Raw genomic sequence first — 13,895 nt, forward strand, 5'->3', positions numbered from 1 at the left:
AAGTCATCCGTGCCTTTGCTATGACACACCTGGTTGAGCTGTGGCAAAACCAGTTGTCTTTAGAAGTCACGTAATTAGTTGAATGTAATCCATCTCTGTGCAATTAAGTGTGTGTTTCAGGGAGGTCCACAGTTGGTTATTACAATTCCTTAGTAGTCCTCCTAAAACTACATCATGAAGACGAGGGGACATTCAGTGGACATCTGGAATAAGGTTCTTCAAAAGCACCAATCAGGGGTAGGATATAAGAACATTTCAAAGGCATTGAATATCCCCCAGAGCACAGTAAAGTCCATTATTAAGAAATTGAGATAATATGGCACAACTGTAAATCTACCTACATCAGGTTGTCCTCAAAAACTGAGTATTTGGGCTAGATGGGCACTGGTCAGGGAGGCCTATGGCAACTCTAAAGGAGTTACAGTCTTCCACAGCTCAGCTGGGAGACACTGTGCATACTGCAGCAATAGCCCAGGTGCTTCAGAAAAGTGTTTTTTATGGGAGAGTGGAAAAATATAACACATCATCCGGAGAACACCATCCCTACCCTGAAGCATGGTGGTGGCTGCATCATGCTATGGGGATACTTCTCTGCATCAGGGCCTGGAAACCTTGTAAAAATAGAGGGCAAAATGGATGCAGCAAAGTACAGAGAAATCCTTGAAGAAACCCTGCAAGAGACCTTGGAATTGGGAGAAGATTTATCTTCCAGCAGGACAATGACCTCAAACACACAGCCACGGCCAAACTGGAATCGCTTAAAAACAAAAAGGTTGATATCCTGGAGTGGCCTAGTCAAAGCCTGGACCTCAATCCAATTGAGAATATGTGGAAAGAGTTGAAAATTGCTGTTTACCAAAGGTCCCCATCCAATTAGATGGAGCTTTTTTTTTACAAAGAAGAATGGGCAAAAAATGCTGTGTCCAGATGTGCAAAGCTGGTAGAGACTTATACACATAGACTCATGGCTGTAATTGCTGCCAAAGGTGCCTCTACCAAATAATCATGATTACTCATGCATTTAATTATTTTATGTTTTGTATTTGTATTTAATTTAGAACAATTTGCAGATATTTATTTTATTTTACACTTTGAAATGATGGACATTTCCTGTGTTGATCAGTGTCAAAAACTCCTGATTAAATCCATTCTGATTTCGTGTTGTAACACAAAGAAATATGTACAATTCCAAGGGGTAGAATTCTTTTGAGAGCCTCTGTTTGTGTGTGTATATATATATACAGTGAGGGGAAAAAGTATTTGATCCCCTGCTGATTTTGTATGTTTGCCCACTGACAAAGAAATTATCAGTCTATAATTTTAATGGTAGGTGTATTTTAACAGTGAGAGACAGAATAACAACACAAGAATCCAGAAAAACCCATTTCCAAAAAGTTATAAATTGATTTGCATGTTAATGAGGGAAATAAGTATTTGATCCCCTATCAATCAGCAAGATTTCTGACTCCCAGGTGTCTTTTATACAGGTAACGAGCTGAGATTAGGAGCACTCTCTTAAAGGGAGTGCTCCTAATCTCAGCTCATTACCTGTATAAAAGACACCTGTCCACAGAAGCAATCAATCAATCAGATTCCATACTCTCCACCATGGCCAAGACCAAAGAGCTGTCCAAGGATGTCAGGGACAAGATTATAGACCTACACAAGGCTGCAATGGGCTACAAGACCATCGCCAAGCAGCTTGGTGAGAAGGTGACAACAGTTGGTGTGATTATTCACAAATTGAAGAAGCACAAAATAACTGTCTCCATCGGTCTGGGGCTCCATGCAAGATCTCACGTCGTGGAGTTTCAATGATCATGAGAACGGTGAGGAATCAGCCCAGAACTACAAGGGAGGATCTTGTTAATGATCTCAAGGCAGCTGGGACCATAGTCACCAAGAAAACAATTGGTAACACACTACGCCATGAAGGACTGAAAACCTGCAGCGCCCGCAAGGCCACCCTGCTCAAGAAAGCACATGTACAGGCCCGTCTGAAGTTTGCCAGTGAGCATCTGAATGATTCAGAGGAGAACTGGGTGAAAGTGTTGTGGTCAGATGAGACCAAAGTCGAGCTCTTTGGCATCAACTCAACTCGCCGTGTTTGGAGGAGGAGGAATGACCACAAGAACACCATCCCCACCATCAAACATGGAGGTGGAAACATTATGCTTTGGGGGTGTTTTTCTGCTAAGGGGACAGGACAACTGCACCGCATCAAAGGGACGATGGACGGGGCCATGTACCGTCAAATCTTGGGTGAGAACCTCCTTCCCTCAGCCAGGGCATTGAAAATGGGTCGTGGATGGGTATTCCAGCATGACAATGACCCAAAACACACAGCCAAGGCAACAAAGGAGTGGCTCAAGAAGAAGCACATTAAGGTCCTGGAGTGGCCTAGCCAGTCTCCAGACCTTAATCCCATAGAACATCTGTGGAGGGAGCTGAAGGTTCGATTTGCCAAACCTCAGCCTTGAAATCTTAATGACTTGGAGAGGATCTGCAAAGAGGAGTGGGACAGAATCCCTCCTGAGATGTGTGCAAACCTGGTGGCCAACTTCAAGAAATGTCTGACCTCTGTGATTGCCAACAATGGTTTTGCCACCAAGTACTAAGTCTGTCTCTCACTGTTAAAATACACCTACCATTAAAATTATAGACTGATCATTTCTTTGTCAGTGGGCAAACATACAAAATCAGCAGGGGATCAAATACTTTTTCCCCTCACTATATATATATATATATATATATATATATATATATATATATACACTCACCTAAAGAATTATTAGCATCAATGTGGAATTTGGCTCCACAATGTTTAAGCTGTAAAATATAGACATGAACCAAATTAAAACTTGCCAGCAAATTACACACGGACCTTACAGCAAATTAAATCATTTTTTTAAGCCACTATCTAGTATTTATAAATAAAAATGCAATACGTTTGTATGTCATGATTTGTGGATCGGTCAAAGTTTTGATATAGCCTAGGCCTTCGTATGATTAATCAAAGTGCAGGCAGGAATTCAGAGTCTTTGATTCCAGTCTCTGTGTGAGAAGACAGTGTTCTGCAGCAAGTGGTACGTGAAATTGTGGTTTCCAAAAGCTCAGATGGCAGTGAAGAACCAGCAAATTATCTTCCAAACTGCTTCTGCATCTTGATCCGCGATTACCAGTTCGACGAGAGCGAGGCGATGGAGGAATACCTGGATGAGGTGCTCCAGTCCCTCAAACCAGAAATGCGTAAAAGCTTGGAGACGTCTTTCCCGCATCTGGAAATTCATATCCTTCCCACTCCTGTTGAGAAAAATAAACTCAGGTAAGGCCTTTGTGCAAAGTCCACTCAAAAGAGACTACTGGCCAGGGGCATACCATGATATGCCATCATGCATATTCCTAAGGCATGTTGACTATGGTTGACTATACAGCTTATTCATGGTAGAGTGTAGTGAAGTACAGCGCTGGCATTTTAACATCGCTCACAGACATCGTCAAACCATGTTTACACTTTGATAAATTCACCTGGGTAATGTTGCACATGGGTCATGCACAATGCCTTCGAAAGCTTAAGTCTTTAAGTGTATTTTGATGTTGGAAGTAAGTGAGGATCCTGACTCTTTTTGATGCTCAATTTCACAGGTTGCTGCCAGAGCTGCAGCTCACAGACTTGGATGACGACTTCCAGAAATCTCTCTCCAGGTTGATCAGCTATGTACATGACCTCTGCAATCCTAAAATGATTGGCAAGGAGAAGACATACTGCACGCCTGGAGGTAAAAGTGCAGATTCTGTTGCTGTCTGGATGCTTTATAAATGCTCAAGTGTCTCTCAACCAAATAACAGAGAGCTTACATTACTGTTACAGCACTGTAGCTCTCCCACAATTCCAGCTTTCTCTCACCTACAGGCAAACTGTATTTTTCTTATGATGTCTACAATTTTCCAAGATATTTTGAACAGTGTGTCTCATGTTAAACCTAAAACATGAGAAACACTGACTTGAGCTTTAAGACTTGAATTCTGATAATTGTATGTTGTATGTGAGAATCACATGTTAAACTTTAATAATTTCCCTGCTTTGTTATGTTTTAATTGATATTGGATTAAATCAAATTAATCTACATTACTCTTTAATGTCCTAAGCATTTGGACAATACACCTTGAACGCTTCTTTACATAAAACAACAACAAAACAGTGATGAGCAAGCCCCCACAAAAAAACAATAATAGAAAATCACACAGATGATGCATTCAAAACATGTTCACATGACACACTGTGTTGAATGTGTTTATAATGTCAGCATCATATAATGCTGCTATTTCTGTGTTAAGCCATTGTAGACCTTGTTCGTTCTTATGTCTCCATGCTCAACAACAATGAGAGTGTGTGTTTGGAGGCTGCTGCCCAAGACCTGACCCAATCCCAGCTGGAACGAGCTTTTCTCAAGGCCAAGGAAACCTTTAAGTCAGAAGCCAAGCTTGAGAATGAGAACTCGCCAATGGAACTCCATGAGCTGGAAGAACGTCTATCAGATGCCCATGATGCCTCGTTGAACATCTTTAAGAAATATGGCCTTTATCTCACTGACACAAGCAAAATTGACAGCAAAAGTGTGGAGCGTGAGGTGAGCAGAAGAACATGATTCTTAAATCACCCCTAATGATTCCAGTGCTGTTATATTACATCACAAACATTTAACAGGCAAAGCAAGAATAGATTCTCCCAATTTGTGTCTGATTGGGTCATGTTGGGGGTTTTGTCAGAGGAGCCCCTCACGCAGGTGAGATCTCTACAACAGACCAGTGAGCCGCAGGCCTTGGGTACAGCTGGGTCTCAGAATTACATTCGCTTGTTCCTGCTCTGTAGAACGAAAACCCTGAAAACAGGAAAAAAACAGCATCTAAAATAATATAACAAAGAAATTAGTAGGAACTATCAATGAAGAATATAATAATAAAAAACGGAGCTTGTAGCTGAGCCACAGCCGGAAAGCCTGCACAGATAATTTTTCGGTTTTATGCAAACTGTTTAAAAATACAATAATATGTATGTATGTGGGCTGGAAGGTGCAGTATATTATATATATACAACCTAACCAGAGTAACAATTTTTGGGCATCATAATAATAAAAAAAGACAACAAGGAAACTCTTGCTTAGGTGATCAAGGTATCTCAAGTCAAAGAGGAAGTTCCTATTATATACAAACAGGAAACAGGAAGGGACTGTTTGAGTGACATACACAGAGGCCTATAGGCGGCTTTGATAGAAACTGTTTTCAACAGGTATCCATGGTTACTGGCATAACCCCTCCCCCTTTTGGCAGTACTTCCAACTTGAATAATAACGGGTATTGCATTTTTTGACAAGGTATTGCTTTCCTGCTTTTCAGGGTTTTCACATACACCATGTTCACATTGTGTAGTTATGTTCAGTTATTATTAGTAAGATTTAAGTTTAAGATTTAATCAATATTATAATATATAATTTTTACTTATATTTTATCTATAGTTATCTAATTACTTCTTAAGGTTCAGAACAGTTATACTGAAAAAAAATCAACATGTCATAAAACACAAAAATGAATTACAATAAAGACACAACAGCAGTAGTATATAAATGTAACCTATTAGACACTAGGTAATAGGACAGAGCCCAGTCTGTAGGACAGCAGAAATTCCAAATCCACTCTATTATTATCCTTTCAGCTTGTTTTTAACCATTTACAACAAGAACCATTTAAACATTTGTAAACCTTTATGAGTGCTAGCCATATATATATATATATATATATATATATATATATATATATATATATATATTTGGAATGTCAGGTCATTGCCTAGTTAAAAATCATAACATTGACCATTACTGTATCTTGAAAATACAACACCCACAAACCTTCTTGAATCCATTCCCCATTCATCTTCTCCAGTCTGCTATCAATGCTTTTCTTAATTTACATTTTCCTCCGCTTTCCAGCAGCTAACCTTCTGATTGAAGGTCAACATCACCTAGTGTCACAATACCTTCTCTTATACCAATACCTACTTCTTTCCAGAACTATCTGCATATCTCTACAGTTGGGGAAAAAAGTATTTGATCCCCTGCTGATTTTGTATGTTTGCCCACTGACAAAGAAATGATCAGTCTATAATTTTAATGGTAGGTGTATTTTAACAGTGAGACACAGAATAACAACACAAAAATCCAGAAAAAAGCATTTCAAAAAAGTTATAAATTGATTTACATGTTAATGAGGGAAATAAGTATTTGACCCCTTCGACTCAGTACTTGGTGTCAAAACCCTTGTTGGCAATCACAGAGGTCAGACGTTTCTTGTAGTTGGCCACCAGGTTTGCACACATCTCAGGAGAGATTTTGTCCCACTCCTCTTTACAGATCCTCTCCAAGTCATTAAGGTTTCGAGGCTGACGTTTGGCAACTCGATTCAGCTCCCTCCACAGATGTTCTATGGGATTAAGGTCTGGAGACTGGCTAGGCCACTCCAGGACCTTAATGTGCTTCTTCTTCAGCCACTCCTTTGTTGCCTTGGCTGTGTGTTTTGGGTCATTGTCACGCTGGAATACCCATCCACGACCATTTTCAATGCCCTGGCTGAGGGAAGGAGGTTCTCACCCAAGATTTGACGGTACATGGCCCCGTCCATCGTCCCTTTGATGCGGTGCAGTTGTCCTGTCCCCTTAGCAGAAAAACACCCCCAAAGCATAATGTTTCCACCTCCATGTTTGACAGTGGGGATGGTGTTCTTGGGGTCATTCCTCCTCCTCCAAACACGGCAAGTTGAGTTGATGCCAAAGAGCTCGATTTTGGTCTCATCTGACCAAAACACTTTCACCCAGTTCTCCTCTGAATCATTCAGATGTTGGCAAACTTCAGACAGGCCTGTACATGTGCTTTCTTGAGCAGGCGGGCCTTGCGGGCGCTGCAGGATTTCAGTCCTTCACGGCGTAGTGTGTTATCAATTGTTTTCTTGGTGACTATGGTCCCAGCTGCCTTGAGATCATTAACAAGATTCTCCCATGTAGTTCTGGGCTGACTCCTCACCATTCTCATGATCACTGAAACTCCACGAGGTGAGATCTTGCATGGAGCCCCAGACCGAGGGAGACTGACAGTTATTTTGTGTTTCTTCCATTTGGGAATAATCGCATCAACTGTTGTCACCTTCTCACCAAACTGCTTGGCAATGGTCTTGTAGCCCATTGCAGCCTTGTGTAGGTCTACAATCTTGTCTCTGACATCCTTGGACAGCTCTTTGGTCTTGGCCATGGTGGAGAGTTTGGAATCTGATTGATGGATTGCTTCTGTGGACAGGTGTCTTTTATACAGGTTATGAGCTGACATTAGGAGCAGTCCCTTTAAGAGAGTGCTCCTAATCTCAGCTCGTTACCTGTATAAAAGACACCTGGGAGCCAGAAATCTTGCTGATTGATAGGGGATCAAATACTTATTTCCCTCATTAACATGCAAATCAATTTATAACTTTTTTGAAATGCGTTTTTCTGGATTTTTTTGCTGTTATTCTGTCTCTCACTGTTAAAATACACCTACCATTAAAATTATAGACTGATCATTTCTTTGTCAGTGGGCAAACGTACAAAATAAGCAGGGAATCAAATACTTTTTTCCCTCACTGTATACCCCCTTTCATAGCTGCAACTCAAACGCGCAGTTGACCAGTTTTCACTCTGCTTGACCCACTGCAATCCAAATTCCATCATGATCAGTCTAATGAAATTGTTCTCCATTGTCTCCATCTACTTTCTGTTTGCACATTTAAGTTCTTATATATTTTAATTCTCCTCATCCTCTCAGTTATCTTTTACATGGTTAATTATGTTTTCCTCTGCTCTTTCAGATTTGAGAACCTCATGCGTTGCTCATGATGGGTTCTCTGTATATCTCTGTGACTGTTCCTTTTACATTTCCTGTTTTTGCTCATTCTTTTCACCTTGTTTTTTTTCACCAAGGATTGTTGCTGGGACCCCATCTCTTGTCTCTCATCTCCCTCTCCTGGGGTTCTATTATCTACATTCATGAATTCTGCTACCATTTCATGATATCCAGATCTTCCTCTCATTTCATTAAAACATCTAATGCATCTGTGTCTGCTTTTCAGACATTTAATTCCAGATAGATTTGTATAATCTGAAGCTGAATGTTTCTAAATCTGACCTCCATATACCTTCTTTCCTGCCCTCTACTTACCATCCTATCTCAATTCTCCTTAACTCCACCACATTCTCCCCCTTTTTGACCATCAAAACCCTTTGTAAAAGTCTTGATCAATCTCTTACTCACAAAACAGATGTTGTGGTTTCATCAGAATACATCCTTTTCTCAATACATACTCGACTCAAATTTTAGCTCACTTGCTATTGTAGTAATTGAGTTTATTGTCCCTACCCCACCATCTCAATCAGTGGAGTTAGTTTCCATTTCCACAAGGTAGAAGTTATTTGTAGGGTAGAAAAACAAGTGCAATAGTACTGCGTGATTACATTGTTTTTTTTACAACTGATTACCTTTGCTGAAAAACATCTGCTCCGAGTAATTACATTGGTGACAAGGATAAAATAATTGTTCTGGTTTGCTGTGAGTAACAAAGAGTTTAAATCTTTACTTAAGCAAACAAATGCATTGAAAATGCTGCTATTTGGTAGGGTTAATCCATACAATGCAGATGCAGAGGATTGGAGTCAGTACATCGAGAGACTTACAGGGCAGTTGTGGTGGGCCGGTCTGGGTCAAAGTCCAGGGCAGATTTTTAGTCTCAGTCCATCCCTGTAGCCCTAATGTACAGTAACTTGCAGTTCTTCAGATGTAACAGAACAAACAACAGTATGATCTCAAATTTGTTTATTCAGCTCTTGAACAAGGTCCTATCCTACTCCAAATAATGTGCAACAGCAATTGTTGATACAGACTGAGCGGCAAGGAATCAGTGCATATGCAATGAAAACTCCTGCAGTTGTTCAATTCTTACAATCACAGCCACCAAACAAAGTGCAATAATTTAATGTAAATCCAGCTAACAGCAGCAATGGGTCCAACACCACAATTGCAAAAAGTGCCCCATAAGTTTCAATATCAACTTTAATTAATCACCACAAATGAAGCAAGCAAATTGTACTTCAGTACAAATATACTTGTTCAATACTTCAGTTATTCGGGACACTAAAACCAAATCATTTATTACAACATCCACTTTAGGCAGATGGATAGTCATACAAGTAGATACATTAAAAATATTGAAAACTAAATCTCTCAGGCCCCCTTGATACAGAGGAATAATTACTACCAAACTACTACTCCAACACACTGCCCTTTTAAAAAGAATGGGAGGGTGTAAGGACACTTCTTAACCCCTCAATCTACCTTCCTTTTCCAATTAAAATTACCCCCAAACAAAAGCTAAAATAGCCCCTCCCTGTGTGCTGTCAACCACCATCTGTACCCATGGGGATTCACAACTGAATTACACAAAGAAACCATCTACAATGCCCATTATAAACCTATTTTATCCAGCTCTAAGATCAAATGTATGATTGTTGCCAATACAGAGTAATACTTAGGATTGTTACTCAGTAGAAACAGTGGCGATCTGGACAGCAGAGACCAGGAGAAATGTAGAGTGGTTGAAGTGACTAATCATGCTTGTCTGTAAAGAAAAATAGGAAACAACTTCACAAGACAAGAATACTAGGAACAGCCATACGTTAGAAACACTCATTAATATAGCAGCATAGTTTTAGAATACAACCCACAGTGAAAAACACAGATCACTCATCTGTAATTGCTTCTCGGTTCTTCCATATTCAACTCTGGTTGACCCCTCCACTCAAACTCACAGTTCCAGCCTCTCACATGGTTCCTTCAGACATGGTTCCAGTCCACAACTCCGCTCCATTCCCCAGTCAATATTGTACATCCACCAGCCAGCCACAGTGCAAATGACAAGCCTGATAAACAGAGCAAGAGGGGTGGGCCAATAAAACAGAGTAAAACTAACAGTAACTATATTTACCAGATAAATTAAGTTTACATTACCCCCCTCTTTAATTCAGACATGTCCTTGCCCCTTGCCCATATTACATGCCCCACCAGTCCTACCTCTCTCTAGCCTCTAGATTACATTGATCATGAAATGTTGTGTTGATTTCTTTCTCAGGACCTATTACAAACTATGAGGAATGGATATCTGCAGCAGAATATGGCACAATCAAAACAGAAGTGTCATTTAAAAATTATGGAGCTCAAAATCAAGCACAAACTGCTTTCTAACACTGACTGCAAAGGTCTGGATGTTTTCAGCATAATGAAGAACAGGATCAAAAATTTCAATATTGAATACTCTAAGCTTGAAGGTAAAGCACTAACCAATTCACTAAATTTGATTGAAGATGATCAGGTTCTATATGGATCAGTCTCATATGTTCAGTAATCATTATGCTATACTTTATCTGAAAACTACCACTTATTACAGGGTCCTGAGTCAAAAAGACACAAATGTTTAACTGTTAAAATGGTTAATTATATTACACATTGTTGATATACTGAATTTTACTTGCATCTCTGAATTAAATGGTAACGTAATAATCATTCATTGGGCTTCCTTAATTGTTCTTGTTACTTCTTGTTAAACATTTTAGATCTTTCAATATGTTCTTTTTTTCTCCTAATTGCAATTATTTTCATTTCAGATCTGGGGCCCTCAAAGCAAAGCTCATATGAGCAGCTCTGCACATGCACTTTGGCAGTCTTCTAAAAGAATCTTACAAAGTATGTTTTCCTGCATCTTTCTAGTACTATTGTGATTGCCTTTTATTAAGATGAAAACATTTTCTAGAATAAATAGTCAGAAACCACAATTGCTTAGTAATTGGTTTCCTTGGTAATAAAGGATGTTCAGAATTGAAACAAAACTTTAAAAAAAGTATTACCTAGACAAGAAAACAACTACAAAGCAACAAACACTGAATATAAACAGGTAGCACAGGAGCTGCACAAATCCTTAGACAAAAGAAGAAACGAATATAAAAAAGACAAACTCTGTACTCCTTTTGTTAACAAATAAGCAGGTTCACTTGTTATTTAACTATAACATTGGCATCTAACAAAGAAAGTTGAGTGCAAGGTGGAAGAGAGAGAGCCAGGTCAACCTTATCAGCATTTGTTCAGGTGCTAGCTAGGTGCTAGCTAGATAGGAGCTCAGGGATTGGAGAGGTATGGGTTTGAATGAACAAATAGGGAAGCGGATTTAGCAAATTTCCCCCAATGTTATGTAGCATGTGAAGTTAAGGGAAGCACTGTAGAGTAGTGATTAGCCTCTGGACTCAAGACTGGAAGGTTGAGGGTTCACATCCTGGGTGGTGCAGTGCTGTTGTACCCTTGAGCAAGGTACTTCACTTCCAGTACAATGCGCAGCTGTATAAATGGGTACAAATGTAAGTTGCCCTGGATAAGAGTGTCAGCTAAATGACAAAAATAATAAGGGCATTTTAAGTACAGTACCTTGCTCAAGGGACACAGCTGTTGTACCTAAAATGCTCCAGTATAAAATGGTTACTGTATGTAAAAATAATGTGATATATTGTTAGTTGCCCTGGATAAGGGTGACTGCTTAGAAATATAATATTAATACAATGTGGGAATAAGCATGGAATGATCTTTAATGTGTTTCCCCAACAGGAAATGGTAACAGTCATCGAAACTCAATTCTTAGAGAAGTTAAAGAAAATTGAAGTCTTTAACAAGGAACTTTTGGAAACAGCCGCATTGATGGACAAATCTCATAAAGGCACCACTTTTGGTAACATTACAACATTATAACATTATAACATTATAACTTTCTCCGCTGATGTGGGGCAATACTTTAAAAACAAAGAGTACAAGAAAGACCTGGAAGCTAAGATGAAAGCCATTGAAAATGACTGGAAAGAACTTGAAGAATCTATCCAGTATTATAATACTGTTATGGTAGAGTTAAGGGAAGATGCTGTAAACTTTCCAGTATTTCAGGGGAGTTTAAGCCTACTGACCAATTTCTCAATGTTACGATTAACTACTCTGATTGATGATGTCATCAGTTTAGGAGCCAGGGCAATCTCAAGAGTTACTGCAGTAGTGGGTGGGGTGCTGTCTGGCATCTCTCTGATTATAGATGTGGTTTCCCTTGTCACGAAATGCAAAGAGCTGCATGAAGGGTGCAAAACTGAAGCTGCAAAGAAGGTCCGTGAACAAGTCAAGGAAATTCAGATCCATCTCTGTGAGATAAGAAGCTTCATTGATCAAATTAAAACCCATGATGATGCAAACCTCTCAGTATGCACTCCTTAAATCTAAGAAGTAAAGTGATTTCTCAGTGTGCAATAGTCAGACATTGTGCTCTCCTCAGTAAAATGTACATCCATTGTAGTCTGCATTCATATTCACTGAGCTGCACATCTGCTTGCCAACGCTTGATTTAAATTACCATTTAAAAAAAAAATTATTCTATTAATATTGCTCTGTCACTGCACAGTGTCAATCAAATATGATTCTACTGATTTAAATCTTATGGGGGCTGGGGGATAGAAAATAGTTTCTCTGCAATGTACATTTATTATTGTGATTTTAAAATGTTATTTTACAATGTTTTACCAACAATATCTCCTGGAGTCTACAATGTTGATTTTCCACAATGTGATATTGCTCTCTGTTTATACTGCCACAATGTTATTATTGTAGCTGGGTTGGTTTTTTTATTGTGATGTGGATAACAATGGATAAGTATAAGTTGTAAGTTAGCATATTATATTTTTAGAGGTGTTTGCTTCTGGTTTTTTTTTACATTTTAAAAAGCTTCAACAGAGCTACAGAATTTCTGATTATCTTCTGTTTTCTTTTAAATACTTTTCATTTTCTTTAAAATAGAATACATTTTGCACAGGGTAAACAGGCGTAGCTGTCCCTGCTCAGTTTATATCATTTGGTGTATATCTGAGGACCCAGAGAAGGGTTCGATTTTTTTTACAATAAATACACGCCAAGGCATTCCTACATATATCTGTCTGTTTGTGTTTCTGGGTTTCAGCAATGCAGGGAAGCTGATCCATCATTGCTTCACATTAAAGTCCTGTGTGGCATCGATGATTAACGCAAGACAGAGGACTGTTTCTTCCTTTCTCATGCCGATTTTTTTTCCATTGTTATTGTTGTTACCCCAAGGATATAAAACACAGAGATCAACTTTTGCTCACCTGGCCATAAGGATTTGAATGTATTTGTCAGATCCCTAAACCTGTCAGAGAGCCAGGTAAAACTATTCAGGTTTCAAATCACTGTAGCTTGTGTTAGTTCACATTTTGACCACATTCTGGACAGCTGATCACAGAAGCAGTACTATAAACCAATACAGAAAAAATATGTATTAATATATTTTGTAAAATATATTTTTATCCAGAATATATTTAGAAATAATATATTGTCAAAATAGATTATAAAACCTATTTTCTAAATTTAAATATATTTTTAATATATTTGTAATATACGAATTACTGACATTTTAATATATTGTTATATATTTATATGTAAATAATTACAAAATATACTCAGCAAAAAAAGAAACGTCCTCTCACTTTTAACTGCTTTTATTTTTAGCAAACTTAACGTGTAAATATTTGTATGAACATAAAAAGATTCAACAACTAACACATAAACTGAACAAGTTTCACAGACATGTGACTAACAGAAATTGAATAATCTGTCCCTGAACAAAGGGGGGGTCAAAATCAAAAGTAACAGTCAGTATCTGGTGTGGCCACCAGCTGCATTAAGTACTGCAGTGCATCTCCTCCTCATGGACTGCTCCAGATTTGCCAGTTC

General features: G+C 38.7%; 1 long non-coding RNA gene across 1 annotated transcript; it reads left to right on the forward strand.

Moving 5' to 3' along the window:
- Nucleotides 1-3,278: 3,278 nt before the first annotated feature.
- On the forward strand, nucleotides 3,279-4,078 carry LOC136764127 (uncharacterized). The gene is made up of 2 exons (XR_010821142.1): nucleotides 3,279-3,325; nucleotides 3,646-4,078. It is a non-coding gene; the product is annotated as an uncharacterized LOC136764127 (long non-coding RNA).
- The last annotated feature ends 9,817 nt before the right edge of the window (nucleotides 4,079-13,895 follow it).

The sequence above is a fragment of the Amia ocellicauda genome, chromosome 12 (assembly GCF_036373705.1).
Source record: "Amia ocellicauda isolate fAmiCal2 chromosome 12, fAmiCal2.hap1, whole genome shotgun sequence".
In the NCBI taxonomy this organism is placed as follows: Eukaryota; Metazoa; Chordata; class Actinopteri; order Amiiformes; family Amiidae; genus Amia; species Amia ocellicauda.